Below are 13,845 nucleotides of genomic sequence, written 5' to 3' on the forward strand. Positions count from 1 at the left end.
AGGAGGAAGATGTGTAATGCCAAGTTGTATTGAGGTTTGCCTCTGATATCCGCCAAAAGAATTTGTATGTACTTAAGTGAGGATATTACAATCCTCCCAACACTTTCTTGGCTGCAATACACCCTCCTTGATCTGCTCCTCAGCTGAACAAAGCGAACAAAAATAACAAGCTCTGAATTCTTATGTATGTTACTACTACAGAGATGGGAACATTAACATACATCCAAGTTACTGGCTTCACTACATCAACTTCTCCTACTGCACTCTTCTACTTCCTTACAAGGAACAGAAGAGGAACTGAATGCCATGTAGGCAGACAGCAAAAGTAAACTAAACAGGTTATTATGTGCAATTCTTCTGAGTCAGAATTATCAGGCTACTGCTCTACTCTGACTCCTCATTTCTATTCTCTTCCATTACTACTCAGAGGGTAGAAAAAAATATGTTGAACAAAAAAATTAAATAACTTCTATTTGTCATTAGATTTTAACTAAAAGCAGCGATAGTGATGACAGTAGGGGTCCTGAAGTAGGAAGAACAAGGAGGCTGTGAGCACTAGGATAACAGACTAAGTTTTAATAACACAAGAAATATTATAGCTGTGTTTTAGTTCTTACAATTAATTTGATTTGGTTAATTGAAGTAGTCAAATTATAAATTTCAAGCTATAAAGGAGATATAAATTTAATGCACTACAAAAAGCAATACTAAACAATGGCACGACTGCTTATGATGCAGAAGCTTACATGAATTCAATATTTTGTCATATATAAAAAAACTGTAGTAGCACTTGGACAAAGAAGGAGCAAATGTGTAATGACTGAATATAGGATATAGTGAGAGGGGTGGGGTGGAATGGCTCTATTTGAACTCCTGTTTTCAGAGGAAGAAGTGATTTTAAAAAGGGACTGAATAAGAAGATATGTACAGTGACACAAGGAAGGAAAAGAAAATACTGAATGAGGAAAAGTAATAGATGTTGAAAGTGGAGTAGCTATTGCAAGTGAGACATTTTGCGCCTGATCTCACAATATTCTTAGACTGGATAGTGAGGTGGGTGAATAGAGAAGGAAGTTCATCACCTCTGAAGTGGAAACAAAGACTGAAACTTGAAAAAGGAGAGAAATAACATTGAAATTTTGTAGTCTGGGGCTCACTCATTTAGGATACTTAATGAGATTCCAACTGTTGTACTGAAATGAAGATAGCACATTTATCTCTGTTTTTCCAAAGCACCAGTTTCAGAGGGTCTGTTTTAATATGAGATGGATTTTAATTTTGGGAGATGGATCAAGTTTAAATATTTCTTGTTTTCATCATTTAGTTGTTAAGTAAGGAATATCTGATGAAGTGTGTTTTTGCCCACAAAAGCCTATGCCCAAATAAATCTGTTAGTCTTTAAGTTGCCTAACTTCCCTTTTCCTGAACTTAATTCCATCTGTAGTGATTTGATGTATCTAACAGTTACAGGGAGGGGGGAAAAAAATAATGGATGGGTCCCAGTTCCTTCCTGACATGCCAGATCTGAATGGGCCCATGCTAACTTTCTGATTTTAAAATGCTGAACTGTTTGAAAAATTTGGCTTGCCTGTGTGTATAAAGTTTTCAATTACTTCAACAAATTATATAAACTTTTCATTGTTTAAACTGAAACAATATTGTTTAAGTGACAAAAATGTTATGCCACTAAGATTTATAAAATTACAGTTTTAGTGGCATCCTTGAATATTCTTAAACATACTGTATCCCAGAGATCTGAACCTTTCTTTCTAAGGCTCCCCAAACAATGTAAAAACTCAGCCCACCTGTGCCACAATATCTCACCAATATCAAGGTAAAACTTTATACTCAAACTCATCTATTAGGTAAGGCTGCACTATCCCATTTCTAAAATGAACTCATACACCTACAGTGGCCCACCCACACGGACGCTACTTGAAGAAGTAGAGTTTAACCAATAAGCTAATGCTCACTGGTTAATGGCAGGGCAGCGAAGACTCCTCCTCAGGAGCTGGGCAGGCAAGGACTGCCCGCTCTGCTCCCGGGGAAGCTTTGCAGTGAGCTTTATACTGCAGAGCCTGCAGCATGCATAACTGCTACGATTTTTAGTATAGTTACCATACTAAGTGCTTTTAAACATCCCTAGTATCAATTACTAAGTATACCAGTAGATTTAAAATATATTTGATAACAATATGGAGCCTAAAGCAGTCGATCCTGGAACCTATAAACAACTTTTATGAAGTCACTGTGTTCAGGGAAAAAAAAACCAAAGGGTATTCAATATATCCAGTACTTTTAAGCCACTCTGTTCCATTTACGTTTCCTGAATTGAGTGAATTTCTTTTCCTATAAGTAAATTAGCCATATAGACAATACAGAAGATTCTGAACAATGAATTTAAATTCAGAAAAAAAATGTTAAGAAACACTACAGTATGTTTCAGTGGATGCTTGTTTTTTAATATGCCTTTTTACATAAATCTGATACCACGGTTTTTCAAAACTATTTTCCTTAACTTTCTTATAGCAAAGTTAGAAAATCTGTGTATTTCTCTTTCAACCATAACAAAATATAAATTATAGACTAAATGCTATCACATGAATTTGCTTTCTCCCTTATCCCCCAATTTGCAGTTCTTACTCTACTTCACCCATAAACATTAAGTATTTTGTAAATTCATGTAAAGTAGTATTTTAAACTATTCACATTTTACATCCCTTATGAAGAATTTCCTTTTCAATATTTTATCTCAAGGATTCTTCCTGAGATTTGTCTGACACCCACATTTCCTTTGTGTGTACACAAAGCATTGGATTCAAGCATTCAATGAAAACTGAAGAATATCTACTAGCAGTAGGTGAAAGAACTACCACTTTTTGGAAGCAAAATTAAGATCTCTATAAAATGCTCATTTGATCATGACACCGAGGCAAACCATACACATTCTGTTTTATGCTATAAACATTCTTCTGCCAAAATGACCAAAGGTCATTCTGACTGACCATTCTGACCACACACCATTGTGACTGACTCTTGATGGTAAAGATCTTACCAAGACAATGTCATTTAAATTAAAATTAACAAAGTTATTAAACTCTGCACACTTTTTCAAAAATTCTTCAACATCTTTCTAGAGTTAGAGTGATGCACACAACTGATGAGCCGTTGAAGGTCATTTAAAAAAAAAAAAAGAGACATGGAGTCTTTTGACTCTGACCATCTGTATGCTGCTGTGGATCCCATCAGTAGTCATACAAGCATCTAGCAGGATATAGGATAGAGAAAAAGCAGAGAAGCCCAGTCCCTAACGTTTTGTCCTTGCACCCTGCTGATGGAGCTTCTTCCCTTGTCTTTTGTATTTACTTATGCCTAATTGCCCTGAATAAATTTATGAAAACAGAAAATTAAGTATTTGCAATTATAATGTAATTAACCCCTATTTATTTTTAATCGAAGTATTGCTTTTAAAGAGGAAGTTATAGTCTATGGTTTATAAACAACAATTTAATTTTGAGCAAGTGTAACAAGATTCAGAAGTTTAAAATATTTCTTAAAACACTGAAAAAAAGCTTATTATATACTGTCCACAATATTTTTTCTTTTACAGGCCACTTTGATGTTTTCCAGTGGAACTTCAAAGTTATAGCTTTAGTGTCTAAAGCAGGACTATTCAACACGCAGCCCATTGGCCAAAAGGCCCACGGCCTGTTTGTTTGTGGCCCGCAGTGCAGTTTTGCATTTACACAAGGCTCAACATGTGGCCCATGGGTAGGATCCTTTGAACATGGCTTTCACTGGGAACATGCTCCACAACAGTGAGGCCTCTCCCAGGTGGAGCGAGCACTGAAAGATGCAAGCAGACAGGCTGGCTGAAAAGATGGGAACAGGGTATCTGCGTTTCTAGCCCCCGAGAGGTGGTGATGGGAGCACTGAGGCATTGTGGGAAGTGCTGGCTGCTTAGTCTTGTGGGTAGAGCCTCAGAGGTTCCAACTGGCTCACACTGGCCATGTTGGGGTCTGACGCTGCAGCTTAAGGCTTAATCTCTGTATTCATGCCAGTCAGTGTGAAAGAAGCTATTTGCATATATATGCAATCACACTTAAGCTGTGGCCCTTGGCATGTACTGAGTGTGCCACTGTGACCCCCCAGGGCTTCCAAAGTTGAGTGGCCCTGGTCTAAAGTACTATTTTAAGCAACTGACGGGCTGACAATGACATTTTTCAAGCACAAGAATGGCTTCCTGAGCAAAAAAGTGTAAATAAATGATAATATTTTAGTTCAGCCATATTGTTTAACACAAGAGCACTAATTTTGACATTTCTGTAGCGACACATTAGTACAAAGCTGTCTGGGGTACCACTTTTCTGTTCATGTAAGATCCAACAAAGTTTCAACCTTATTATTACATAAAACCAGCATATTGTGTCACTGAGTGACTGTTGATTTTTAATTACTAAATGTCCAGTTTTGATTGTTTTAAAAATCTATAAACAACTGAATAGGAAAAAAAATCATGATTTATGCATTTGCCTTTTCATCCCATTACATTATTTCCCCCTCCTTCTCACCTACCTTGAGCCTGTGTTCTCAACTTGGCAAAACTGAGATTTTGAGTTATGACTCCACTGGTTTCTAATTGTAGTTTGAAGCCTAAGAGTTATCATACCAGATCACTGCATTGCACTGTCTCCAATAACTACAAATAGAAGCAGCTTTAGATTCAAGTGCAAGAACAAGAAAACTATTAAAAGTGGGTATGAGCAACCTGTCCTAGGGAAAGTTTCCTCTTAACCCTACATGAAAGCATGAAGATTTATCTTGCCAAAACTCATTTATGTTTATTGTATTTATTTATTTTGAAGTATCAGTTAAAACCACTTTGTTCAAGAACAAGATTAGGAAAAAACAGTTTTCCTCTAGGTTAAAAAGTACTGACAGCTGTTTCATTCAGAAGTTGTAGTACCATCATGCTTTAGAGAAGAGGCTAAAAATCTGGCAGGGGAAAAGAAGAGACCTGATGTTAGAAATACGCATTTTGCCATTTCCAGGAAAATCCAACAAAAAACTTGGCTGAATTATAGGTATCTGGAAAAGAAAAAAGTTTTCAAACACCTAGGGGCTTGTTAGAATTTTTGGAGAATATAGATGCCAACTCTAACTCCAGCCCCACACAGCTCTAGCTTACCTAAGACTATGCATGCTCCATCTTGAGGCTGAGCAAGACTTCTTTCCTATAATGCTGAGCTCAGGATCTGAGAGCAGGGATACTATCTTCTCCTGTGCCCTCAATAGTCCCCTGGCTGCCACTGATGGAGCATGGAAGAAAAGAACTGACTTGAATGCAAAGAGGTAGTGAGCCAAGGAGGTGAAGGAGAAGTGACAGACACAGGGATACAAGCGATGGAAGGAGGGAAAGAATAGGTACAGGAACAGAACAATTTATAGCTGATCAAAACATATATCCCTCTACGGTCCGGTAGTGAATCCAACATTCTCAAGTCTCAGCATTCTACTGCTATCTAGCAAACAGATGCAAAAATCCACTAGCAAGTTGTACTTGTTGCCACCATAGAGGCTGTTTCAGACAGAGGATAATAGCCTATACGATAACTGCTACCAGTGATTCCATTGATTCAAATGGTAAAGGTCTGTGCTTCAACAGGAGCGTGAGAATGTCAATATGGTTGCACATGGTCCATTTTTCCCCGGAACAATTCTTTTTATACAAGCTTTTATGAACAAATGTAACTACTTCAACAGAATTATGATAATCTGTATAACATTCATCCATCCTGTCTCACACACACACACACACACACACACACACACACAGTTTAGTTAACCAAAAAAGCTACCTGTGCAGCCATTTTAAGATACGGTGTTTAAGACTGACTTCCTAACCAGCTTGAACCTACAAATAACCTGTATTTTTCACCTCTATTCAGTTACACAGAATTTCATGTGATATCACACAAACAGTATTTTAAATTGACTAGCAAACAATAGAGTACTGATATGGTGAAAGTCCATATTTAAACAATAATCAGGAAGGTTTACATCTGTCTTACATGAATACAAAAAGGAGAGAATAAAAATATCCATTGCTCAAGAAATGAATCTTCAGTAAAAAAAAAAAAAAAAAAAAAAAAAAAATCAAATAAAGTTCAGGTACCACTTACAGCTGTAGCAGAGAAATCAAGCTACTTCATGCCACTCATGGTGAGACACAGAGGATTCATCTTACTTCTTTCTCCATAGACTGCATGGACTTAATGTTCATCAGTAACAAAATATTTTTCTGAGAGATACTAAACTATATTTATTCTCTGTGGCCACTAGCCTGAAGAAAGAACATACGAAGGAAAGGGGAAAAGATACTTTATGGTGTTTGCTGTTGTAATTCAGAAAAAAAAACACATCAAGAAAATGTATACAAGAGTATGTCAAACACAGGAAAGTTAACCATGGTAACAATAAAAGAATTATTAGTTTTTAAATTTAGTTTAATTAAGAAATAATTGTTACTACTTTTCCTCTCTATTTGCTAACTAATGGGCCTTATCTGCTTCTTTTAACTATCCAGGTTTTAGGTGCTTATTGACTATCAGTTTTTCCTATTACATACCAGCTCCATTTTCCCTTTGATATTTATATACCCACTGCCTCTTTTGTTCCGCACCCCCTCCCCCCTTTATCTCCCCTATTTATTTTTGTTCTGGGCATACAACACTCCAGTCATCTGACAAAGTGAGCTGTACCTACAAAAGCTCATGATATCATCTACATGTTTTGTTAGTCTTTGAAGTGCTACCAGACTATTTGTTGTTTTTTAAATAAAAGAATTACAATTCCACTATAGATATGCCAGTCAATTTTCCCGCAGAGACAAGAGAAATGCATAGGGATACTAAAGTGAGTAATATTTCCAAGTTCCACCTAGTTAAAAAAATAAATCCTTAAACACACTGCATTAGTCCTTCACTTCAAGGCTGCTAAATTTGCTGAAATAAAAAGGCACTCAAACACTTTTGCCAGTGACAGGCCTAAACATTAGAATTTCTTAACATAAGAAATATCTAATGAAGCAACTGAACTATTGCATTACAAATGTTTCATAAGAGTCCCAATCTCTGTAATTTTTATATTTTTCACACAATTGTAAATTCTTAACTTGTGCTAAGACTTCAGACAATCTTATTTGCTGTATAGAGATACACTTGCATAACACCACCATACAAACTGAAGTTCTAGAAAAATCTCTGAAAGTTCTGCATGTACACATTTTACTATGAAAAATATAACAAATTGCCTAACATTCATAGAAGCTCTACGGTTTAAAAAAAATGCATCAGCAATAATATACTTTGTTTCAATTGCCTTCAGTAGTTGTTTTCCCCATAAGAACTATATAGGACTGAAACCTTTGATCATGCAGCTATTTATTTTTTTCCTGAATCACAGGTAACATTCCATCATTTCTTTCCATCTTCTTTCAGAATATAAATATAAACCAGTCACAAATTTACTGAGAAGAATTTTGATAATTGAAAAGAGCAAAATTTGACTGATTTGTTCACTGGGCAAGTTCATTAAGACAGAATTCTAACAAGTTTATTTAAGGAACATGCAATATAAATTAATCTACAATATGACTGTCTGCTACTAATACCCCATATCATTTTAAATGCAATAACTTTTAAAATTCAATGTATTTGTTATTGTTTATGCCCTCCTTTCTTTTCTGCATTTCTCTCTTCTGCGGAAATGAAAATTAACTTCATGTTAAAGTTCTATTTCAAACATTACAAGGGAAAGTGTTTAAAATTTTTCATGTTAATTAAATGTGTAGAAATATATATATTGGTATTTGTTTTTATAAAAGTTGTTTATACAGAACTAACATTATGTCCTTTATAAGTTAAGATCTTCCTTTTCACTTTGAGAGAAACCTCATTTATTAATATATGGAGTTTTAAAAAACAATCTACTATTCCAGTCTGTTTCTTGGGGGTGTCTTGGCCACGTATCTTGTCTTTTTCCACATTTTCCTCTAGGATTAACATTTGAGTCAGCATTTATTCTTGAAGAAGAAACTAAAATAGAGAGTACTTTTCTTGTATCACTACAGCATTTTTTAAAATTAGTTTAAATAGGCATCAGTACTTAAGAATAAAAACAGAACATCAATTTTTAATGTTCAAGTGTCCTTTTCTTACATGGTGGTGAATTAGGGTTGTTGGTAGATAAGGTGGCCAAGCAGTTAACATCCTAAGCGTTGCCTTCCGCCCTCCCACCATGGATGGGATTTGCATTCCAGTACCTCACTTAATGATAGGTAGATTGGAAGTCTACATCCCTCCTGTGATAGGAGCAATTGGCAGGGGAACCCAGACCCTCCCATTCCACAAGGCTCCAACTCAAGACCCTAGAAAGGTCAACTCTGTCTGGCCCCCATAGGTGTCTTCCAAGTTGCACTCCTTGAGTCATGACCTACTTGCTGCCTTTCTCCTTTGGCCTCCAGACTGATACAAGGCAAAAGAAAAAAGGCACACCAAAACCATCAGCCCCAACCAAGCTCAAAAGGCAAACTCCCTCCATTGAGTAGGCTTCTCCAGGGTCTTGTCTGAAAAGCTCCTGACAAGACCTGTCCTCCCCCCTAGAGACATTCCCCTCCTGAGCTAGGCTGCTCCCTTTTCATCCCCTTCCCCAGTTAAAGGTCTGCAGGTCTAGACAGGTCAGGCTATCTGGGCCCAGTACTGTCTTTTAGCCCCTTCACGTCCCGTGTGATGTCTAGATGCCATCAAAGGAGGATAATCTACGCCCTTTTACAAATGTGCTTAAAAGATTAACAGAATACATGTAGACAGCAAGCAGAGGGAAGGGGGAAAACATGAGTAGTCAATTTGACTAGGGTAGTTGACTAATCGACTACTCTTTTACATCCCTAGAAAAAAATGGTCTTCAAGTATGTGATTTAAAATACAGTTTATTCTTTTCGTCTACATGTTCTGTTAAACTTTTAAGCACATTTGTAAAGGGATTTAGTTTATCCACCCCAGCTCTTACTACATTTAAAAGGCAGAGGTGGAGTGTGGGACCCAACACAGGCCAGGACTGCTTCAACTTTTTCTTCTATTCATGTATTATTTTTAGCTCCCCTTAAAGGCAACTAAGATGCTGAGTAACAACCCCCTCTGTATTCCAGCAAAAGTTAGCAGCAGCAGGGAGATACATAGCCCTAAAAGTAAAGTAACTCTCATACAGATCACAAAAAAGTAGGCAAAAAAACCTTAACATTTAAATTTATGCCACTCGTCTACAGATAGTACCACTTGTTACAGAATTACAAAACCATTCAGAAATATACAACAGAAGCAGAAAAGAAATGTATACACTTTTCATGAAATATATAAAATTTTTCAAACAGAAGACACTGTCAGGTTTCTAAAAGACATTACAAATATGTAAAGATTAACACTGCAGGTTTTGTGTTTGCAACCCAAAACACACATACCATTAAGTTAGCTAATATTTTCTCCATAAAGGACACTATCAATAATTGTATATACCTAGAACACTTAAGCATGATGTAATATCATAACAGTTTTAGAAAGGTTTTTGAAATATTTCAATACACTCCTCTTTTAGAATTTAATTACTCTCTCTTACAGCCTATATAAAATTGTAAACATTTTCTATAAATTTGGTACATAAAAATGCAGAGGACTTCCACAAACACACTTTGAACCATTTAAAAAAATGTACAACTCATAATTTCACACCTACGAAATCAACACCTGGCAGTATACTATGCTGTCCCATTTTTCATATAATGAATTCCTTCTACAGATTAAAGTTCTGTGCACTCACACCTCAGACTCAATTTGTACCAACTTTTATGCTCTTACCAGATGAGATTAAGACTAAGCGGAAATAAATGAAAAAAAAAAATCAACCCCTGTTTCTCTAACCAACAAGTTTATTTAAAAGATGATATTCTGATATACATTTTACATGTACATGGACCCCTATTAATTTTTAAACCTGAAAACTCCCCAAAGATGAAGTCAGCTATGGGCAACGTATAGCAATCTCAAGATAGAACCAATATTTTTAGTTAAGTAGTTTATAAACATTAAAGCTGTTTTAAAATATCTTTAATGTTACTAGACTAACTTATACAACTATGAGTAATACTTTTCTTGCCAGACTTTAAACATATTCAGAGGCTATGAATTGATGAGCAGCCTCACATACAACTGACATCAAGGGAAGATAAAAACATTCAGTACCTCTAAAAAAGCCTTCAGACCGGGCTATTAAACAATAAGTTCTTCCATAACCTCCATGCCTTTCCATAACACCGCCATTAAAGGCATGATGAAGCATTATGGAGAATTAATAAATATATAGTTAGCCAGTGTGAAGAAATAAATAAATGTCTAAATGTTAACCATCTTTTTTTTTAAAAAAGAGAAGTTATCCATACCAGCCAAAACATCCAAAGTTAGCCTGCACCACCTTGTGCTTTATGCATGATCCTACTAGAGAGAATCTACTTCAAAATAATCTCAGAAAATGTCTTAAGATTTACTAAATGGGCTTTTACATCCTATAAAAAATTCTGCTTCTTCCATTCACTCCATGGATGATTTGGCCTTCCAATTAAGCAGCCCTTGGAACATTTATAAAAGGCCTGCTATGCACTATAACTAATAATAATAATAATAATAATAATCATCATCATCATCATCATCCCAGGACTCAATGTTTGATTCAGAATACAAGAACTATGACAATTAGCAGCTGTGTCTATTAGGTACAGGATTGAGATATTAGAAAAGTAAACCGACTTCTTATAAAGGCTATTAGGATTATTGAAGAAACTTTTCTGGATTTCAGTTCAGTGAGAAGAGTCTGCCCAAGAGTTAGTATCATTGCGTTTACAATATTAGAATTAGCATACACAAACAAGTAATTAACAGATTTGGATTCTGATTCAGTTATTTTAACTTGCTCTTTAAAAGGACTAGAAGTTTTCAAGTTTTCTGAACAAGCAGAAAAGGCATTCAGATGCTATCTACTGACTATTTGACCTTAATCATACCACATTTTTGTTTATAGTAGTTGCTCAAAGAAAATGCCAAGGACTGGAATTTAGAATAAGCACTGGTTTATACAGTGAAGTTGCGTATACTGTTGGTAAGATATTTTCATCACTCTTAAAGACTTCCTTAAATCCAAGGAGTATGAAGGCAGGTCATGAGTAAAGGAATTAAAATGAAAAATTTTCATTTCAAACACTAGTTTTAAATTAAAATTGTTTTAAATAACATACTAAAAATCTTAAGTTACTCCAAGTGTTTGAACCCAAGTTTAATGTGGTTAATTTTGTTCCCTTGTGATTTCTGCAATTGCTCTTATGTAAATGATGAGTGTCAGTTGTCACCTCATTCATATATATTAGGTATGTCTGTCTAAATTCTACTTACTCTTAAAATGATTTAATCCTTTACTTAGCATTTCACAGCTAAGGGTTCACAGACATAGGAAAAGCAATGATTAAAAAGGTATTTCCATTACGTACTGCTGCTTTTCATTTGAGTGCCTGAAGATATTCATTTCTCTGCAAAGATAGACTACTCAACACAGATGTAATTCTTTTTGTTTTTCTTACATTGCATGCAATTTGAAATATTTGAATGTGCAGGAAATATTTTCAGCAGTTAAACTGGTCATGTGTCTTGTGCTCAGTTAACTATTTTAAATAAAGTGACAGTCACTGAGAACAGCTAGCTGGACAACACAATATATTACGTTCATAAAAGAGTGATGTAAATGTTGTAGGCCAGGAGTAAATAATTTTTGCCTGGGGCTACTTAAAAAATATTTGAAGTAGCCCTGGGCCATCCCGGAAGGGGCCAGGCTACCCCACCTCCAGACCATGATTGGAGCCCCTTTACCCCCCCTTCCCACTAGGCACCCATGCCCCAGAAGAGGCTTGGCCTGGGGACAGGGGAGCGCAGGAAGCCTCCCCCCATCTTGTGAGGTGCCGTGGGCTTCTCACAGGGCCAGGGCAGGGCAAAGGAAACTTCACACAACTCCCCCACCCCCAGGCTCCGCTCTCCCCCCGCCACGTGCTGCTGGCAGGGCGGGAGGAGGCTTCGCGTGCTCCCCTGCCCCCAGGCCAATTAAGGCCTAGGGACGGGGGAAACGCGCGAAGCCTTGGCTGCTCTGCCCCCACCTCGCGAGTAGCGCTCAGTGCTCTGAAGTGCCGAGCACTGCTTGCAGGGCGGGGACAGAGCAGAGAAGGCTTTGGGTGCTCCCCTGCCTCCAGGCCTTAATTGGCCTTGGGTTGGGGGAGCAGCAGGGCCTCCACAGGCCAGATCCTTTTGCCCACTCTTGTTGTAGGGAGTCCCACAACAGAATTTTCTGTCACATTTGATAGCTCATCCCTAAAATTCCACTAACACTGTTTTAATTTGGAATTTTTTGGCTAGTGCTCTGTATTTTCTTCACATGAGCAACAAAGTCTGAATTTTACAATTCTAGGTTATATATGAAAGAAAATCAGGGATTTAGGATACAGCCTTCCTAGATATCCTGCAAATTTCTTCTCACTGGCCATCCAAAACAATGAGGAAATATTAATACAAACAGAACAACTTTGCCAGTCAGTCATTTAATGACTTCATATATGGTTAAAGTGCTTTGCTAGATCTGGGCCCAATATTCCATAGGATGAAGTACCAGGCTGGGCCAAAGAACACTAGCTATATACAATCTCTAGTTGCAATCCAAAGTCCGTACCTAAACAGACACATTTAGTTTACCTCTTTTGAACAGGTGTCAGGATTTTGTTTCCCTCTAGTTACACACAAATGTGTGGTAGGCTTTCACTTCCTGCAGCACATATTCAGTTACTGTAAAAATGGTGCTATTGGCTTTTATGTTTTTATTTAAATGATTCCAAAATTGACTTTTTTAAAAAACTGGCAGTGTTGCTAGCCAAGAAAGCAAGCCATGTTGTTTCCTGGCCTATTCGAACCCATTACCTTCCAACACTCTGCCTTACTAAGCCCTGTACAATACCCACTGTTGCCTTCACTGGGGCTGTGCAGGTGATACCAAGGGCAGAATTTGTCCCAGTAATGAACAACAATTCTGTACAAGGCAATAACATTCACCTCACTTTTCCAGAGTTTTGCTGAATTCACACAACTAAGAAAATATGAATTCAGGCCAAGAATTGTAAGCCTACATACCTAAAGTTTAGCACCTACATAAGTCACCTGATTTTCAAAATTATCCTATACCTGGAGCTCAACTTCAATAGGATCTGTAGGTTCTATATACAGCTTTACACACCTATTTTTGTCTATCTGGGTACAAAGGTACAAAGCAATAAATGAACACCATTAGTAAGTGAACTGAATTACTGTATAATCAACAGCCAATAAATGTGTATTAATGGTGCAGGAGGAAAAAAGTCAGGAGTCACTTCTCAATAAAATTTGTTCCTCTTCAGGAGATCATAAGACCTATTTTAATGGAGTGCTATGATGATCTGGGATATGAACATTCTGACTGCAATGGGATGACTAGGTCACTAAAAAATAATTGACAGCAATTGTATAATGGAAAATCATTATTCTGTTGCAGTATAACTGTAATCATTCATGATTATACAGGGCAAAATTATGAACACTTTAATTTTATTAAAACATGATCCCAAAGAACAGATATTTTACTCATACATACAAAATGTGGTTCCTAACTCCTACATAATGCCAGAGTCATGTAAATCCCTGTTCAATAGACTTTAGCATGCCAACAAGTCAT

At 36.7% G+C, this 13,845-nt stretch overlaps 1 protein-coding gene across 24 annotated transcripts in view; it reads right to left on the reverse strand.

Moving 5' to 3' along the window:
* The window catches only part of TSC22D1 (TSC22 domain family member 1), a 131,949-nt gene that overhangs the window by 106,922 nt on the left and 11,182 nt on the right, over nucleotides 1-13,845 (reverse strand). Inside the window, exon 2 of one of the 24 annotated variants that reach the window (XR_016348471.1) lies at nucleotides 6,183-6,343. The exons of the other annotated variants lie outside the window; for them this stretch is intronic. The gene's annotated coding sequence lies outside the window, so the exon portion shown is untranslated. The remainder of the gene's footprint in view (nucleotides 1-6,182; nucleotides 6,344-13,845) is intronic. 24 annotated transcript variants of the gene reach the window in all.

The sequence above is a fragment of the Pelodiscus sinensis genome, chromosome 1, assembly GCF_052426305.1.
Source record: "Pelodiscus sinensis isolate ZL-2025 chromosome 1, ASM5242630v1, whole genome shotgun sequence".
Lineage (NCBI taxonomy): Eukaryota > Metazoa > Chordata > Testudines > Trionychidae > Pelodiscus > Pelodiscus sinensis.